This window comes from Puma concolor, chromosome A1 (genome assembly GCF_028749965.1).
Source record: "Puma concolor isolate L17-30 chromosome A1, mPumCon1.1.hap2, whole genome shotgun sequence".
NCBI classification, from domain to species: Eukaryota; Metazoa; Chordata; class Mammalia; order Carnivora; family Felidae; genus Puma; species Puma concolor.
In genome coordinates this window covers 85924388-85941126 of record NC_141667.1, presented here as the reverse complement: position 1 = coordinate 85941126, position 16739 = coordinate 85924388, and positions in this window count along the sequence as shown.

Below are 16739 nucleotides of genomic sequence, written 5' to 3'. Positions count from 1 at the left end.
TCCTGGAAGAAGCCTGCTATGGACAACTCTAGGCTATTAGCTCTCATCAATTGTCTTGGAAATTATGGACATACAGTGGTTATGTCACTTCAGTAATTACCTCATTATTAGAGGCAGGTAGAATGGGGTAGGGGGAAGCACTAACACTATGTACCTTTAATAGAGAAATCCCTCCCAGAAGTCTTGCCAGAGTGATATTTATTTTTTGATGGCCTAAACTGTCACATGTCTACCCTTGTTTCAGGAAAGACAAGACAAGTATTATTTTCTTATCTAACATTATGAAGGTAGGAAAAGATGATAGGACATAGGGGTTGGAAAAAAATGGAAATAAGGGTTGAGTTGGCCAATTCTTGGTGTCCTTCATGTCACTCCAGGGAAATGTGTCTCATCTATGTTGAGAATCACTGTGTGATGCTTCTTGCTTCCACTCCTTAAACTTACCAATTCATTTTTCTAACTGCCAAAAAAGTGCCCTTTCTTTAAAATAATGATCATGTACAGTCTTACCTAAAATATATAGTGCCCTTGTTTTCAATGGAGCAACAATTTAGAACACTGTGATGTTAATGGCACAGTGATATAATGTGTTAGATTCAAAGGTGTGCCATTTTTTAAAGCCTTTTATTAAAATTCCAGTATAGTTAACATATGGTGTTAGTTTTAGGTATACAATATAGTGATTCAACAACTGTGTACATTACTCAGTGCCCATCATGATAAGTATACTCTTTAGTACCCATCCCCTGTTTTACCAGGTCTTCCTACCCACCTCCCATTTAGTAACCATCATTTTGTTCTCTGTAGTTAAGAGACTGTTTCTTGGTTTGTTTCTTTCCCTTTCTTTTTTCTTTTCCATTGCTCATTTGGTTTCCGTTAAATTCCACATATGAGTGAAATCATATGGTATTTGTCTTTCTCTGGTTGACTTATTTCACCTACCATTGTACTTTCTAGCTCCATCCATGTTATTGCAAATGGCATGGTTTCATTCTTTTCATGACTGAATAATATCTCTTTGTGTGTGTGTGTGTGTGTGTGTGTGCGTGTGTGTGTGCATCTGTCTGTACACTCACTTCTTTATCTGTCCATTAGTCGATGGACACATGGACTGCTTCTATAATTTGGCTGTTGTAAATACTGCTGCAGTAAATACAGGGGTGCATGTATCCCTTTGATTTAATGTTTTGTATTTGAATTTTCAGGTAAATATCCAGTAGTGTGATTACTGGATCATAGGGTAGTTCTATTCAAAAATTTCACAGAACCACTATACTGTTTTCCATACTGGCTCTACCAGTTTGGGTTCCTACTAACAGTGCAAGAGGGTTCCTTTCTCTCCACATCCTCACCAGCAGCTTTTATTTCTTTTGCTTTTTTATTTTAGCCATTTGTATGAATGTGAAATGATAGGTTTTTGTAGTTTTGATTTGCATTTCCCTGATAGTGATGTTGAGCATCTCTTCATGTTGGCCATCTGGATGTTTTCTGTGGAGAAATGTCTGTTGATGTCTTCTTCCCATTTTTTTTTAATTTTAAAAAATTTATTTTAAAAGTTTGTAATTTTTTAAATTTGGTTAACGTTTATTTGGTTTCCATACAACACCCAGTGCTCATCCCAAAAGATGCCCCCCTCAACACCCATCACCCACCCTCGCCTCCCTCCCACCCCCCATCAACCCTCAGTTCTGAGTTTTTTAAGAGTCTCTTATGCTTTGGCTCTCTCCCACTCTAACCTCTTTTTTTTTCCTTCTCCTCCCCCATGGGTTTCTGTTAAGTTTCCCAGGATCCACATAAGAGTGAACACATATGGTATCTGTCTTTCTCTGTATGGCTTATTTCACTTAGCATCACACTCTCCAGTTCCGTCCACGTTGCTACAAAGGGCCATATTTCATTCTTTCTCATTGCCATGTAGTACTCCATTGTGTATATAAACCACAATTTCTTTATCCATTCATCACTTGATGGACATTTAGGCTTTTTCCACAATTTGGCTATTGTTGAGAGTGCTGCTATAAACATTGGGGTACAGTGCCCCTATGCATCAGTACTCCGGTATCCCTTGGGTAAATTCCTAGCAAATTTACTAGCAAAAAGGGTAGTAAATTCCTACCCTTGGGTAAATTCCTGCTGGGTCATAGGGTAGGTCTGTTTTTAATTTTGTGAGGACCTCCACACTGTTTTCCAGAGTGGCTGCAACAGTTTGCATTCCCACCAACAGTGCAAGAGAGTTCCCGTTTCTCCACATCCTCGCCAGCGTCTATAGTCTCCTGATTTGTTCATTTTGGCCACTCTGACTGGTGTGAGGTGATATCTGAGTGTGGTTTTGATTTGTATTTCCCTGATGAGGAGCGATGTTGAGCATCTTTTCATGTGCCTGTTGGCCATCTGGATGTCTTCTTTAGAGAAGTGTCTATTCAGGTTTTCTGCCCATTTCTTCACTGAGTTATTTGTTTTTCCGGTGTGGAGTTTAGTGAGCTCTTTATAGATTTTGGATACTAGCCCTTTGTCTGATATGTCATTTGCAAAATTCTTTTCCCATTCCGTTGGTTGCCTTTTAGTTTTGTTGATTGTTTTTCCTTTGCTGTGCAGAAGCTTTTTATCTTCATGAGGTCCCAATATGTCATTTTTGCTTTTAATTCCCTTGCCTTTGGGGATGTGTCAAGTAAGAAATTGCTACAACTGAGGTCAGAGAGGTCTTTTCCTGCTTTCTCCTCTAGGGTTTTGATGTTTTCCTGTCTCATATCCAGGTCCTTTATCCATTTTGAGTTTATTTTTGTGAATGATGTGAGAAAGTGGTCTAGTTTCATCCTTCTGCATGTTGTTGTCCAGTTCTTCCAGCACCATTTGTTAAAGAGACTTTTTTCCATTGGATATTCTTTCCTGCTTTGTCAAAGATGAGTTAGCCATACTTTTGTGGGTCTAGTTCTGGGGTTTCTATTCTATTCCATTGGTCTATGTGTCTGTTTTTGTGCCAATACCATGCTGTCTTGATGGTGACAGCTTTGTAGTAGAGGCTAAAGTCTGGGATTGTGATGCTCCTGCTTTGGTCTTCTTCTTCAAAATTACTTTGGCTATTTGGGGCCTTTTGTGGTTCCATATGAATTTTAGGATTGCTTGTTCTAGCTTCGAGAAGAATGCTGGTGCAATTTTGATTGGGATTGCATTGAATGTATAGATGGCTCTGGGTAGTATTGACATTTTCACAATATTTATTCTTCCAAACCGTAAGCACGGAATGTTTCTTCATTTCTTTATATCTTCTTCAATTTCCTTCATAAGCTTTCTATAGTTTTCAGCATACAGATCTTTTACATCTTTGGTTAGATTTATCCCTAGGTATTTATGCTTCTTGGTGCAATTGTGAATGGGATCAGTTTCTTTATTTGTCTTTCTGTTGCTTCATTATTAGTGTATAAGAATGCAACTGATTTCTGTACATTGATTTTGTATCCTGCAACTTTGCTGAATTCATGTATCAGTTCTAGCAGACTTTTGGTGGAGTCTATCGGATTTTCCATGTATAATATCATGTCATCTGCAAAAAGTGAAAGTTTGACTTCATCTTTGCCAATTTTGATGTCTTTGATTTCCTTTTGTTGTCTGATTGCTGATGCTAGCATTTCCAACACTATGTTAAACAATAGCGGTGAGAGTGGACATACCTGTTGTGTTCATGATCTTAGGGGGAAAGCTCTCAGTTTTTCCCTGTTGAGGATGATGTTAGCTGTGGGCTTTTCATAAACGGCTTTTATGATCTTTAAGTATGTTCCTTCTATCCCGACTTTCTTGAGGGTTTTTATTAAGAAAGGATGCTGAATTTTGTCAAATGCTTTTTCTGCATCTATTGACAGGATCATATGGTTCTTTTCTTTTATTAATGCGATGTATCACGTTGATTGGTTCACGAATGTTGAACCAGCCCTGCATCCCAGGAATGAATCCCACTTGATCATGGTGAATAATTCTCTTTATATGCTGTTGAATTCGATTTGCTAGTATCTTATTGAGAATTTTTGCATCCATATTCATCAGGGATATTGGCCTGTAGTTCTCTTTTTTTACTGGGTCTCTGGTTTAGGAATCAAAGTAATACTGGCTTCATAGAATGAGTCTGGAAGTTTTCCTTCCCTTTTGATTTTTTGGAGTAGCTTGAGAAGGACAGGTATTGTCTCTGCTTTAAACGTCTGGTAGAATTCCCCAGGGAAGCCATCTGGTCCTGAACTCTTATTTGTTGGGAGATTTTTGATAACTGATTCAATTTCTTCACTGGTTATGGGTCTGTTCCAGCTTTCTATTTCCTCCTGTTTGAGTTTTGGAAATGTGTGGGTGTTTAGGAATTTTTCCATTTCTCCCACGTTGTCCAGTTTGTTGGCATATAATTTTCATAGTATTCCCTGATAATTGCTTGTATTTCTGAGGGATTGGTTGTAATAATTCCATTTTCGTTCACGATTTTATCTATTTGGGTTATCTCCCTTTTCTTTTTGAGAAGCCTGGCTAGAGATTTATCAATTTTGTTTATTTTTTCAAAAAACCAACTCTTGGTTTCATTGATCTGCTCTACAGGTTTTTTTTAGATTCTATATTGTTTATTTCTGCACTAATCTTTATGGTTTCTCTTCTTCTGCTGGGTTTGGGATGTCTTTGCTGTTCTGCTTCTATTTCCTTTAGGTGTGCTGTTAGATTTTGTATTTGGGATATTTCTTGTTTCTTGAGATAGGCCTGGATTGCAATGTATTTTCCTCTCAGGACTCCCTTCACTGCATCCCAAAGCGTTTGGATTGTTGTGCTTTCATTTTCGTTTGTTTCCATATATTTTTTAATTTCTTCTCTAATTTCTTGGTTGACCCATTCATTCTTTAGTAGGGTGTTCTTTAACCTCCATGCTTTTGGAGGTTTTCCAGACTTTTTCCTGTGGTTGATTTCAAGCTTCATAGCATTGTGATCTGAAAGTATGCATGGTATGATCTCAATTCTTGTATACTTATGAAGCACTGTTTTGCAACCCATTATGTGATCTATCTTGGAGAATGTTTCATGTGCACTCGAGAAGAAAGTATATTCTGTTGCTTTGGGATGCAGAGTTCTAAATATATCTGTCAAGTCCATCTGATCCAATGTATCATTCAGGGCCCTTGTTTCTTTATTGACCGTGTGTCTGGATGATCTATCCATTTCTGTAAGTGGGGTGTTAAAGTCCCCTGCAATTACCAGATTCTTGTCAATAAGGTTGCTTATGTTTGTGAGTAATTGTTTTATATATTTGGGGCTCCTGTATTCGGTGCATAGACATTTATAATTGTTAGTTCTTCTTGATGGATAGACCCTGTAATTATTATATAATGCCCTTCTTTATCTCTTGTTACAGCCTTTAACTTAAAGTCTAGTTTGTCTGATATAAGTATGGCTACTCCAGCTTTCTTTTGGCTTCCAGTAGCATGATAAATAGTTCTCCATCCCCTCACTCTCAATCTGAAGGTGTCCTCAGGTCTAAAATGAGTCTCTTGTAGACAGCAAATAGATGGGTCTTGTTTTTTTATCCATTCTGATACCTTATGTATTTTGGTTGGCGCATTTAGTCCATTTACATTCAGTGTTATTATAGAGAGATATGGGTTTAGAGTCATTGTGATGTCTGTAGGTTTCATGATTGTAGCGATGTCTCTGGTACTTTGTCTCACAGGATTCCCCTTAGGATCTCCTGGGGCTGGTTTAGTGGTAATGAATTCCTTCAATTTTTGTTTGTTTGGGAAGACCTTTATCTCTCCTTCTTTCTAAATAACAGATTTGCTGGATAGACGATTCTCGGCTGCATATTTTTTCTGTTCATCACATTGAAGATTTCCTGCCATTCCTTTCTGGCCTGCCAAGTTTCAGTAGAGAGATCCGTCACTAGTCTTATCCATCTCCCTTTATATGTTAGAGCATGTTTATCCCTAGCTGCTTTCAGAATTATCTCTTTATCCTTTTAATTTGCCAGTTTCACTATGATATGTCGTGCAGAAGATCGATTCAAGTTACATCTGAAGGGAGTTCTCTGTGCCTCTTGGATTTCAGTGCCTTTTTTCTTCACCAGATCAGGGAAGTTCTCAGCTATTATTTCTTCAAGTACACCTTCAGCACCTTTCCCTCTCTCTTCCTCCTCTGGAATACCAATTATGCGTAGATTATTTCTCTTTAGTGCATCACTTAGTTCTCTAATTTTCCCCTCATACTCCTGGATTTTTTTATCTCTCTTTTTCTCAGCTTTTTCTTTTCCCATAACTTTATCTTCTAGTTCACCTATTCTCTCCTCTGCCTCTTCAATCCGAGCTGTGGTTGTCTCCATTTTATTTTGCAGCTCATTAATAGCATTTTTTAGCTCCTCTGCTGTTTCTTAGTCCCTTGATCTCTGTAGCAATAGATTCTCTGCTGTCCTTTATACTGTTTTCAAGCCCAGAGATTAATTTTGTGACTATTATTCTAAATTCACTTTCTGTTATATTGTTTAAATCCTTTTTGATCAGTTCGCAGCTGTCGTTATTTCCTGGAGATTCTTTTGAGGGGAATTCTTCCATTTTGTCATTTTGGATAGTCCCTGGAGTGGTGGGGAACTGCAGGGCACTTACCCTGTGCTGTCTTGAATAACTTGCATTGATGGGGAGGGCCGCAGTCTAACCTGATGTCTGCCCCAGCCAACCACTGGGGCCACAGTCAGACTGCTGTGTACCTTCTCTTCCCCTCTCCTAAGAGTGGGATTCACTGTGGTGTGGCATGGCTTGTATGGGCTACTTGCACACTGCCAGGCTTGTGGTGCTGGGGATCTGGTGTATTAGCTGGGGTGGATCCGCAAGGTGCACAGGGGCGGGAGGGGCAGGCTCATCTCGCTTTTCCTTCGGAGATCCACTTTGGGAGGGACCCTGTGGCACCGGGAGGGAGTCAGACCCACCAGCGGGATGGATCCTCAGAAGCACAGCCTTGGGTGTTTGCTAGGTACAAGCAAACTGGCTGGGGGACAGATGACGGAGATGGCACTGGTGAGCGCCTTTGTTCCCCACCAAGGTCTGTTCTGTTGTCCGGGGCTCAACAACTCTCCCTCCCGTTGTCCTCCAGCCCTCCTGCTCTCTGAGCAGAGCTGTTAGCTTATAACCTTCCAGATGTTAAGTCTCACTCACTATCTGAACACACCCCGTTCGGCCCCTTTGCTTTTGTAAGCCAGACTCAGGGACTCTGCTTTGCCTGCAGGCTGCCCCTCCACCCCGGCTCCCTCCCGCCAGTGTATAGCGCGCACCACCTCTCTGCCTTTCCTACCCTCTTCCGTGGGCCTGTGGTCTACACTTGGGTCTGGAGAATCCATTCTGCTAGTCTTCTGGTGGTTTTTGGGTTATTTAGGCAAGTGTGGGTGGAATCTAATTGATCTGAAGGATGCGGTGAGCCCAGCGTCCTCCTACACTGCCATTTTCAAGCCCCCTCCCTAACGTTTTTCCCATTTTTTTTAAATTGAGTTATTGGTTGTGTGGATGTTGAATTGTATTAGTTTTGTATATGTATTGGATACCAACCCTTATTGGATATGTCATTTCCAACTATCTTTTCTCATTCAGTAGGTTGCCTTTTAGTTTTGTTGACTGTTTCTTTCACTGTGCTAAAGCTTTTCATTTTGAAGCTTTTTATTTTTTAATTTAATTTAATTTAATTTAATTTTATTTGTCAGAAATGGTCTGACACATAGGTCCTTATTTCATTTTGAGTTTTGTGTGTGTATTGTGAGAAAAAGTGGTCCATTTTCATTCTTTTCCATGTTGCTGTACAGTTTTCCCAACACCATTTGTTGAAGAGACTTCCCATTACATATGTTTGCCTCTTTTGTCAAAGATTAATGGGCCAAATAATTTGGGTTTATTTCTGAATTTTCTGTTCCATTGATGTATATGTCTATTTTTGTGCATAACCATACTGTTTTGATTACTATAGCTTTGTAATATAACTTCAGGTCTGCAATTGTGATACCTCCAGTTCTATTTTTCTTTTATAGGATTGCTTTGGCCAGTCAGGGTCTTTTATGGTTCCATACAAATTTTAGGATTGTTTGTTCTAGTTCTGTGAAAAATGCTCTTGATATTTTGATAGGGATTGCATTAAATCTGTAGATTGCTTTGGGCAGTAAAGACATTTTGAGAATATTTGTTCTTCCAGTCAATGAGCATGAAATGTTTATTTCTTTGTGTCATATTCAGTTTCCTTTATCAATATTTTATCGTATTCAGAGTATAGGTCTTTTACCTTTTTGGTTCAGTTTATTCCTGGGTATTTTATTATTTTTTGTTACAATTGTAAGTGGTACTGTTTTCCTAATTCTCTTTCTGCTGCTTCATTATTAATCTATAGAAATGCCACAAATTTCTGTTTATTGATTTTTATATTCTGTGCCTTTACTGAATTCATTTATTAGTTCTAATAATTTTTTGGTGGAGTCTTTAGGGTTTTCTGTATATAGAATCATATCATCTGCAGATAGTGAAAGTTTTACTTCTTTACCAGTTTGAATGCCTTTCTTTTTGTTGTTGTTATTGTCTGATTTCTGTGGCTAGGACTTCCAGTACTATGTTGAATAAAATTGTGAGGGGTACCTGGGTGGCTCAGTCAGTCAAGCTTCTGACTCTTGATTTTAGCTCAGGTCATGATCTCATGGTTTGTGAGATAGAGCCCACTGACAGCATGGAATCTCCTTGGGATTTTCTCTCCTTCCCTTCCCTTCCCTTCCCTTCCCTTCCCTTCCTTTCCCTTCCCTTCCCTTCCCTTCCCTTCCCTTCCCTTCCCTTCCCTTCCCTTCCCTTCCCTTCCCTTCCCTTCCCTTCCCTTCCCTTCCCTTCCCTTCTCTCTCTCTCTCTCTCTCTCTCTCTTTCTCAAAATAAATAAGTAAAACATTCTTTAAAAAGTTGAGAGAGTGGACATCCTTATCTTGCTCCTGACTTTAGGGGAAATGTTCTTTTTTCCCCATTAAGTATGATGTTCCCTGTGTGTTTTTCATATGTGGCCTTTATTATGTTGAGGTATGTTCCCTCTAAACCTACTTTGTTGAGTGCTTTTTCTTTCCTTCATCTATAATGATTATATGTTTTTATATACTTTGTCTTAAGGATTTTAGTTATCATGTTGATTAATTTACAGATATTAAACCACCCTTGTATCCTGGGAATGAATCCCACTTGATTGTGGTGAATGATCTTTTTTTTTTTTTTAACGTTAGACTTTATTTGCTAGTACTTTGCTGAGGATTTTTGTATCTTTGTTCATCAGAGATATTTGCTTATAGTTCTGTATTTTGTGTAGCATTCTTATCTGGTTTGAGTATTAGGGTAATGCGCTCCTCATAGAATGAATTTGAAAGTTTTCCTTCCTCTTCTATTTTTTGGAATTATTTGAGAAGAATGAGTATTAATTCTTATTTAATGTTTGGTAGAATTCACCTAATGTAGCTGTCTGGTCCTCGACTTTTGTTTTTTGAGAGTTTTCTGATGACTGATTCAATTTCATTGCTGGTAATTGGTCTGTTCAAATATTTTATTTCTTCCTGCTTCAGTTGTGGTAGGTTATATGTTTCTAGGAATTTGTCCATTTCTTTCAGGTTGTCCAATTTGTTGGCAGATCATTTTTCGAAATATTCTCTTACATTTGTTTGTTTCTGTGGTGTTGGTTGTTGTTTCACTTCTTTCATTAGTGATTTTGATTGAGAGCACTCTCTCCCTCTCTCTAGCTCTTTCACTCTCTCCCTCCCTGAGTCCGGCTAGAGGTTTATCGATATAGTTGATCTTTTCAAAGAACCATCTCCTGGTTTCATGGATTATTTTCCATTATTATTTTTTTAGTTTTTCTATCATTTATTTCTGCTCTAATATTTATTAATTCTTTCTTTTTACTCCTTTAGGGTTTCGTTTGTTCTTTTTCTAGCTCCTTTAGCTGTAAAGTTAGGTTGTTTGAGATTTTTCTTGTAGAGGTGTATCATTTTTGAATGATTTACCTCACTAAATCACTTTAGGGAGAATAAAAACCATGATAACCCTACATTTTCTTTCTTTCTTTCTTTTTTTAGTGTGATTTTCTACATTACATGGTAAAGCACCAACATATATGGAATGGAAGGAATTTCACTAATCTTGGCTCTGTGCATGTCGTTGAGTCATATATGTAAATATCATCTGCCCTACGTATGGCAGGGAAACACATGTTGAAAACTGCTAACTTGCAAGATAAGGCCCAAAACCATTTATGTGAATCAAAGAAATTTCTCTGATTTGAACCTTACCAGTCTTTTCAGTAACTCCACTCCTGCAGTACCCAGACTTTTTACCTTAGTCTTTATGGCCTCGTTTTATGTTTCAATACATTTTTTTTCCTTCTGTGTCATGGTATTTGTATAACCTTGTCTAGTCATTTTTAAGAACTCTGAGTCATTCTTAACTGTCAATCTTAAAAATAACTCTGAGTCATTCCTAAAAACTCAAGTTAAATGTAATTTTTCTCACAAAGTTCCTGACCTCTCTAGACTTAGGTAAATTCTTTCCCTTTGGTTCCCAGGGTGCCTTATTCATACTGCTATAAAAGGTTGTAATTGCATTATTTTATGCCTCCCTTCTTTTGACTGTGAAATCTTATAAAAGTTACAAACTCTGCTCTATTAATCCATAAATTTTTAACTACTAACATTTCTGGCACATAATAGGCACTTAATCATTTATTGACCAAGCAGCTTTTATTAAGTTAAAATAGGCAATCTTCATTTTGACAAACCATTTCATTGTGGAACTAAATAAATGATTAACCCTTTAGAATTTTTAAATTAAATTTTAATTGTTGCCAAAATTTCTATCAGGCAATGGTATGTTCTCATTTAAGTGAAGAATACAAATAGTATACAGTGCTCTAAATTGTTCTTCAATTCAAGGTGTACTATAAAAATAACTTCTGCTGAATCATTTGTTGACTTTAGCAATATTGCTGTCTGGGGGCTACATAGTAACCAAGCTATTAATTGAAAAACAATCTTGGCCATGATTTTGTTACTAATGAACAATTAGTAAATGTCATGATAGTTAAAACCATCAACTTTCTTGATTATATTCTTGAAGTTAGAATTGTTTGTAATATTTCTTTTTTAAAATTTATTCACTGACTAATCCAGTCAATATGTATTTATTTGATCATTTCTTTTTTTTTTAATTTTTTTAACATTTATTTATTTTTGAGACAGAGAGCATGAACGGGGGCAGGGCAGAGAGGAGGGAGACACAGAATGGGAAGCAGGCTCCAGGCTCTGAGCCATCAGCCCAGATCCCCACTCGGGGCTCGAACTCACGGACCGCGAGATCGTGACCTGAGCTGAAGTCGGACGCTCAACCGACTGAGCCACCCAGGTGCCCCTATTTGATCATTTCAATCCACTAGATTCTTGCTACTCAATTTGTGGTCCTTACACCAACAGACCAGCAAGCATCTGTTTGGAGCTTGTGAGTAATGCATAATTTGGGACCTCACCCTAAACTTACTGAAAAAGAATGTACATTATAACAAGAAACCCAGTTTCTTTCAGCTATTGAATGAATAAAGCCTGTGAGTCTAAGTATAACATGGTGACTATAGCTGATTATATCACACTGTATAATTGAAATTTGTTAAGAAAATAGAACTTAGTTCTCACAAAAAAGAAAGAAGGAAGGAAGGAAGGAAGGAAGGAAGGAAGGAAGGAAGGAAGGACGGAAGATGCAAACCATTCATCAATGGTATCTTAATAAATCTGGGAAGAAAGAACCCTGGGAAAAACATACACACATTGAAGTTTGAGAAGTACTACTTTATTTCACATGCTGAAAGTTCAGAGATGATGAAAAGGGGGAAAAAAAAAAAACCCAGTAAAAAAGAACCTATTTCTGATCCTTATTACCTGATTGAGGTAATAGCAATTGACACATTAATAACTATAAATTATTAATAAATAAAACAAGAAAGTGAAATAAAATATAATAACAAGGAAGACAATGCAAAGTAGATAGTCTAGACAGTCTTTTCTTATCTATCACACTAATCCTGATACCAGACACATGGAGGAGTAGAAGACAGGATCTAGGGATAAGAGCTTCCCAGGCAAAGGGATCACATGCACCCATCCCGAAGCAGAAGTTGGCACCTTGATGAGCTGAAAAATAGCCAATGTGGAAGGAGCATGAGTGAGAAGGAGTTGTCAATGGGTTATTACAGAAAATCTTTAATACTAAGTTCTCAATGTATGAAGTTATTTTAGTGGCCTGAAGTGTTAGCAGATAGCCCAGAAAATCCTAAATTCTACCTCATGTTCTTTGTGACTTTAACCTTCGCACTATAAGAATTATGAAGAAAGTGTATAAAGCACCTTTTGCAATGGGATATTTCCCCTTTGAATTTAATGTTCTTCAGTGTGCTAGGAAAGATTGGACAGATTTTTTTTTTTTAATAACTGTGCTCAGAAACATACAACATGAGCTCTATCCTCTTAAATTTTTAAGTGTATAATACAGTATCAGCTATAAGCACAGTGTTATAGAGCAGGTCTAGAACTTTTCATCTTGCATGACTACATCTTTTTGCTACTTAAACAACTCCCACCACCACCAACTCCAACAGGAAACTGCCATTCTCCTTCCTGCTACTTTGATAAATTTGAGTACCTAAAGTACTTATATCTCCCGTAAGTGGAACTATGCACTATTTGTTCTTCTGTGACTGGATTATTTAATTTAACATAATGTCTTTTAGGTTCATTCACGCCATAGTATGTTATAGGACTTACTTTTTTATATAGCTGAAAAATATTCTATTATAGATAATATATACCACATATTTCCCTTATTCATTCATTCATTAATCAATTGACATTTAGTTTGTTTCTACCTTCTGGCTGGGTGAGTAAATCTGGAATAAACACGGGAATATATTTCTTCAAGATTCTGATTTCAAGTCTTTTGGATTAACATCCAGAAGGGAGATTATGGTAGTTTTATTTTAATTGTTTTTGAAGTGCCTCCACACTGTTTTCTATAGCCACTGCAACATTTTACATTTCCACCAGCAGTGCATGAAGGATTCCAATTTCTCCACATTCTTAACATTTGTTGTTTTATTTTTGTTTTGTTTTGTTTTCATTATAATGGCTACCCTAACAACTGTGAAGTAATATCTCATTATGGTTTTAATTTGCATTTCTCTGATGGTTAGTGGTTAAGGGGTTGCTTTTTTGTCCTGTCCAGGAAATCATTACCACAAGCAATGTCAATGTCATTGCTTTCTTCTATTTTTTTCTCTGAGCTTTATAATTTTGAGTCTTGCATTTGAGTGTTAAATCTCTTTGGAGTTGATTTTTGTGTATAGGGTAAGATGACAGTACAATCTTTCTTTCTTTCTTTCTTTCTTTCTTTCTTTCTTTCTTTCTTTCTTTCTTTCTTTCTTCTTTCCTTTTTTTGTTTCAAGCAGATAGCCATTTTTCCACCACCATTTTTGTTCTGTTTAGGTTTTTTTTTGTTTGTTTGTTTGTTTGTTTGTTTTTGTTTTTTTGTTTTTTGTTTTTTGAGAAAGCTGGCACAAGTGAGCAAGGGGCAGAGAGAATCCCAGGAGGGGCAGAGAGAGAGAGAGAGAGGGAAGATGGGAGAGGGAGACAGAGAGAGACAGAGAGAGAGATGTGGGGATCACCCAAAGTGGAGCCCATGTTTTTTTGTTTGTTTTGTTTTGTTTTTTACCCGAAGCTGTTCTCATGTTCAGCTATAGCTTGAGCTCACCCAAATTTGGGTTCCAGCTCACCTGAAGTGGGACTCATGAACCCATGAGATCATGACCTGAGCTGAAGACAGATGCCCTTCCTAGCAGCATTTGTTGAAGAGACTATTCCTTTTGTGTTTTGTTGGCACTCTTGTCAAAGATCAACTGAGTATATATGCATGAGTTTCTTTCTGGGCTCTCTATTCTGTTTCATCAGTCTGGAAGTCTTCAGTCAGTGTCATACTGTTTTGGTTACTACAGCTTTGTAGTAGACTTTAAAATTAACAAGTAGAAGCCTCCAGCTTTGTTATTCTTTTTCAAGATTATTTTGGCTGTTCCAGGTCCTTTTGGTTCCATATAAATTTAAGATTTTTTTTCTATTTCTCTAAAAACGCATTGGAATTTTGATAGATAATGCATTAAATACGTATATAACTGGGTAGGATGAATGTTTTAACAACCATGCTTCCTCCAATCCATGAATATGGGATATCTTTCCATTCATTTGTGTCCTCTTTTATTTCATTCAGTATTATGTAGTGTTTATTGTACAAGTGTTTCACCTTCTTGCTTAGGTTACTCATTGTTTTATTTATTATCATGCTATTGCTAATGGGATTGTTTCCTTAATTTCTCTCTCACATATATATTGTTAGTGTATAGAAACACAACTGATTTTTGTATGTGGATTTAATATCTTTCAACTTCACTCAATGTATTTATTAATTCTAACAGTTTATGAGTGTATGAGGGGAGCTTTAGTGTTTTCTATATATAAAATCATGTCTTAGCAAATAGACATAAATTTGATTTTTCCTTTCTGATTTGGATGCTTCTTTTATTTTTTTTTATTGTCTAATTTCTCTGGATAGAACCTCCAGTACTTTGTTCAATACAAGTTGCAGGATTGGGCATCCTTGTCTTGTTTCTTATCTGTAGGAAAATCCTACAGTTCTTTACTGTTGATTATGTTTGCACATGTACTTCCCTTCTGTTCCCAGTTCTTTTGAGACTTTTTTGCATGAAGCACTGTTGCTGTCACTTGTTCAGGTCTTTTCCTTTGTCTGTTGAGATGATGATGTAATTTATTTTTTTAATTAAAAAATACATTTATTTATTTGGGAGAGAAAGAGAGAGCAAGAGAGCAAGGGGCAGAGAGAGGCAGAGAGGGTGAGAATCCCAAGCAGGCTCCACACTATCAGTGCAGAGCCCAATGCAGGGCTGAAACTCATGAACCATGAGATCATGACCTGAGCTGAAACCAAGAGTTGGACACTTAACCAACTAAGCCACCCACGCACCCCATGATGATATAATTCACATCTTTTATTAGTGTGATATGTCACATGGGTTAATTTTCATATGTTGAACCATCCATAACATACACATATATATGGTCCAATCCTCGTTTTCTTTACCCAAGAAGAAGTCAGTATCTAGAAGTTTCTGCTTGATTGTGTGGTACTATGCTGGGGGAAGAATTAGGGTGAGATGATGCACCCTGGTTTCAGTGGAGCCTGCTTCATGTTAACTTGGATTCAGGACTCTCGTAACTAGTTCCTAGATTTGTTAAACAAACATACAAAAAAAATGTTTTATGTATTGTTGTTGAGTCAGTGTTTCCATTGGAGAAAGGAGGATCTGAGGCTTCCTAACCTACCATCTTGCTGCCATCATACTGGAATGGAGAGTTTGCACTAACATTTAAAAATATTTGTATTTTAATCTTGCATTATACCTAAGTATTTGATCAATTTTCTCTCACTTCCAGAAAAGGATAAATGGCTTTAAAATGTATACATTTTGTGTATATTTAGTATTTCAGAATATATCTAACAATTTTTGATACTTTGAAAAAAACCCTAACAGAGTTGTATTTTCTATGATGTAGTGAAGCACGTCAACAATATTTCTAGAGTAAATGTAATACTGAGTGTTGTAGGGAGTTTCTTGAGATGTTTATCAATGGAGATCAGAACCATAGCTTCAAAATACAATTTTACCCTATATTTTTGAAGCTATTTGCTCACATCCCCTAAGGAATTTAAAAATAACATATTAAGTTAGAAAATTTTAAGTTGACATATAAAAGATGCTGCATCCATTCTTTAAATGTACTCTTTTGAATATAAATATTATAGCAATTTGATTCTCACATCATCTATTTAAAAACGTGAAGAAAACACTTCATTAATAGTCAGAAATATATTGTTCTTAGTTCTCCTATAACTTGTATTTTCATTTCACTCTTACCACAAAATTTCATTCTATAATATATGTATATTTTGTACTTGAAGCTTTATTATCACTTTAACATACTTATCAGAAAAATATAAACACCCATATTATTCTTCCTATTAATATTAATAGAACTACATCTATTAATTCTATTAATAATTCTTTTCTCTTTGAGGGCTGAAGAGTTAATTTTCTTTTTCCTGATTTAGTTATGATAATTATTGCTATCATGTAGTTAATTAGAACATTTATATTAACAGTATTTTTGATTATTATAAATAGAAAAATTTTAATGTAAATGTATGTATTAGGAAGTGGAAAAGGCTATTTTATTATTTCATACATTTGTCCATGCTTGTTTTATGATAATGAGCATGATTCACCAATAATTTTATTATTTTTCTAAATATAGATGGAGTACATTTCCTTACAAAATGTTTGTGTCATTGGTAAGTTTGTTTTTATAGCACTGTGACTGAATTTTTTAAATTTCTACAAAATTATATAAAGTTTCTCGCAGTAATTCTGTACCAAGAATTAGATGACCTGTATGTGACGAACTCTACCAGGTCCTCCTTCACTTTAGTTGAAAGTAATAATTAGAAGCCAACAGGGCAGAAAAATATGTAATACTGAATTACTGAAATAATTTAATTTTTTCACCTAACATTTTCCCCTTGAAGGTGTCCCAAGATTTCTTCCATCATGGGCAGTTCTCTGCAGTAAAGATG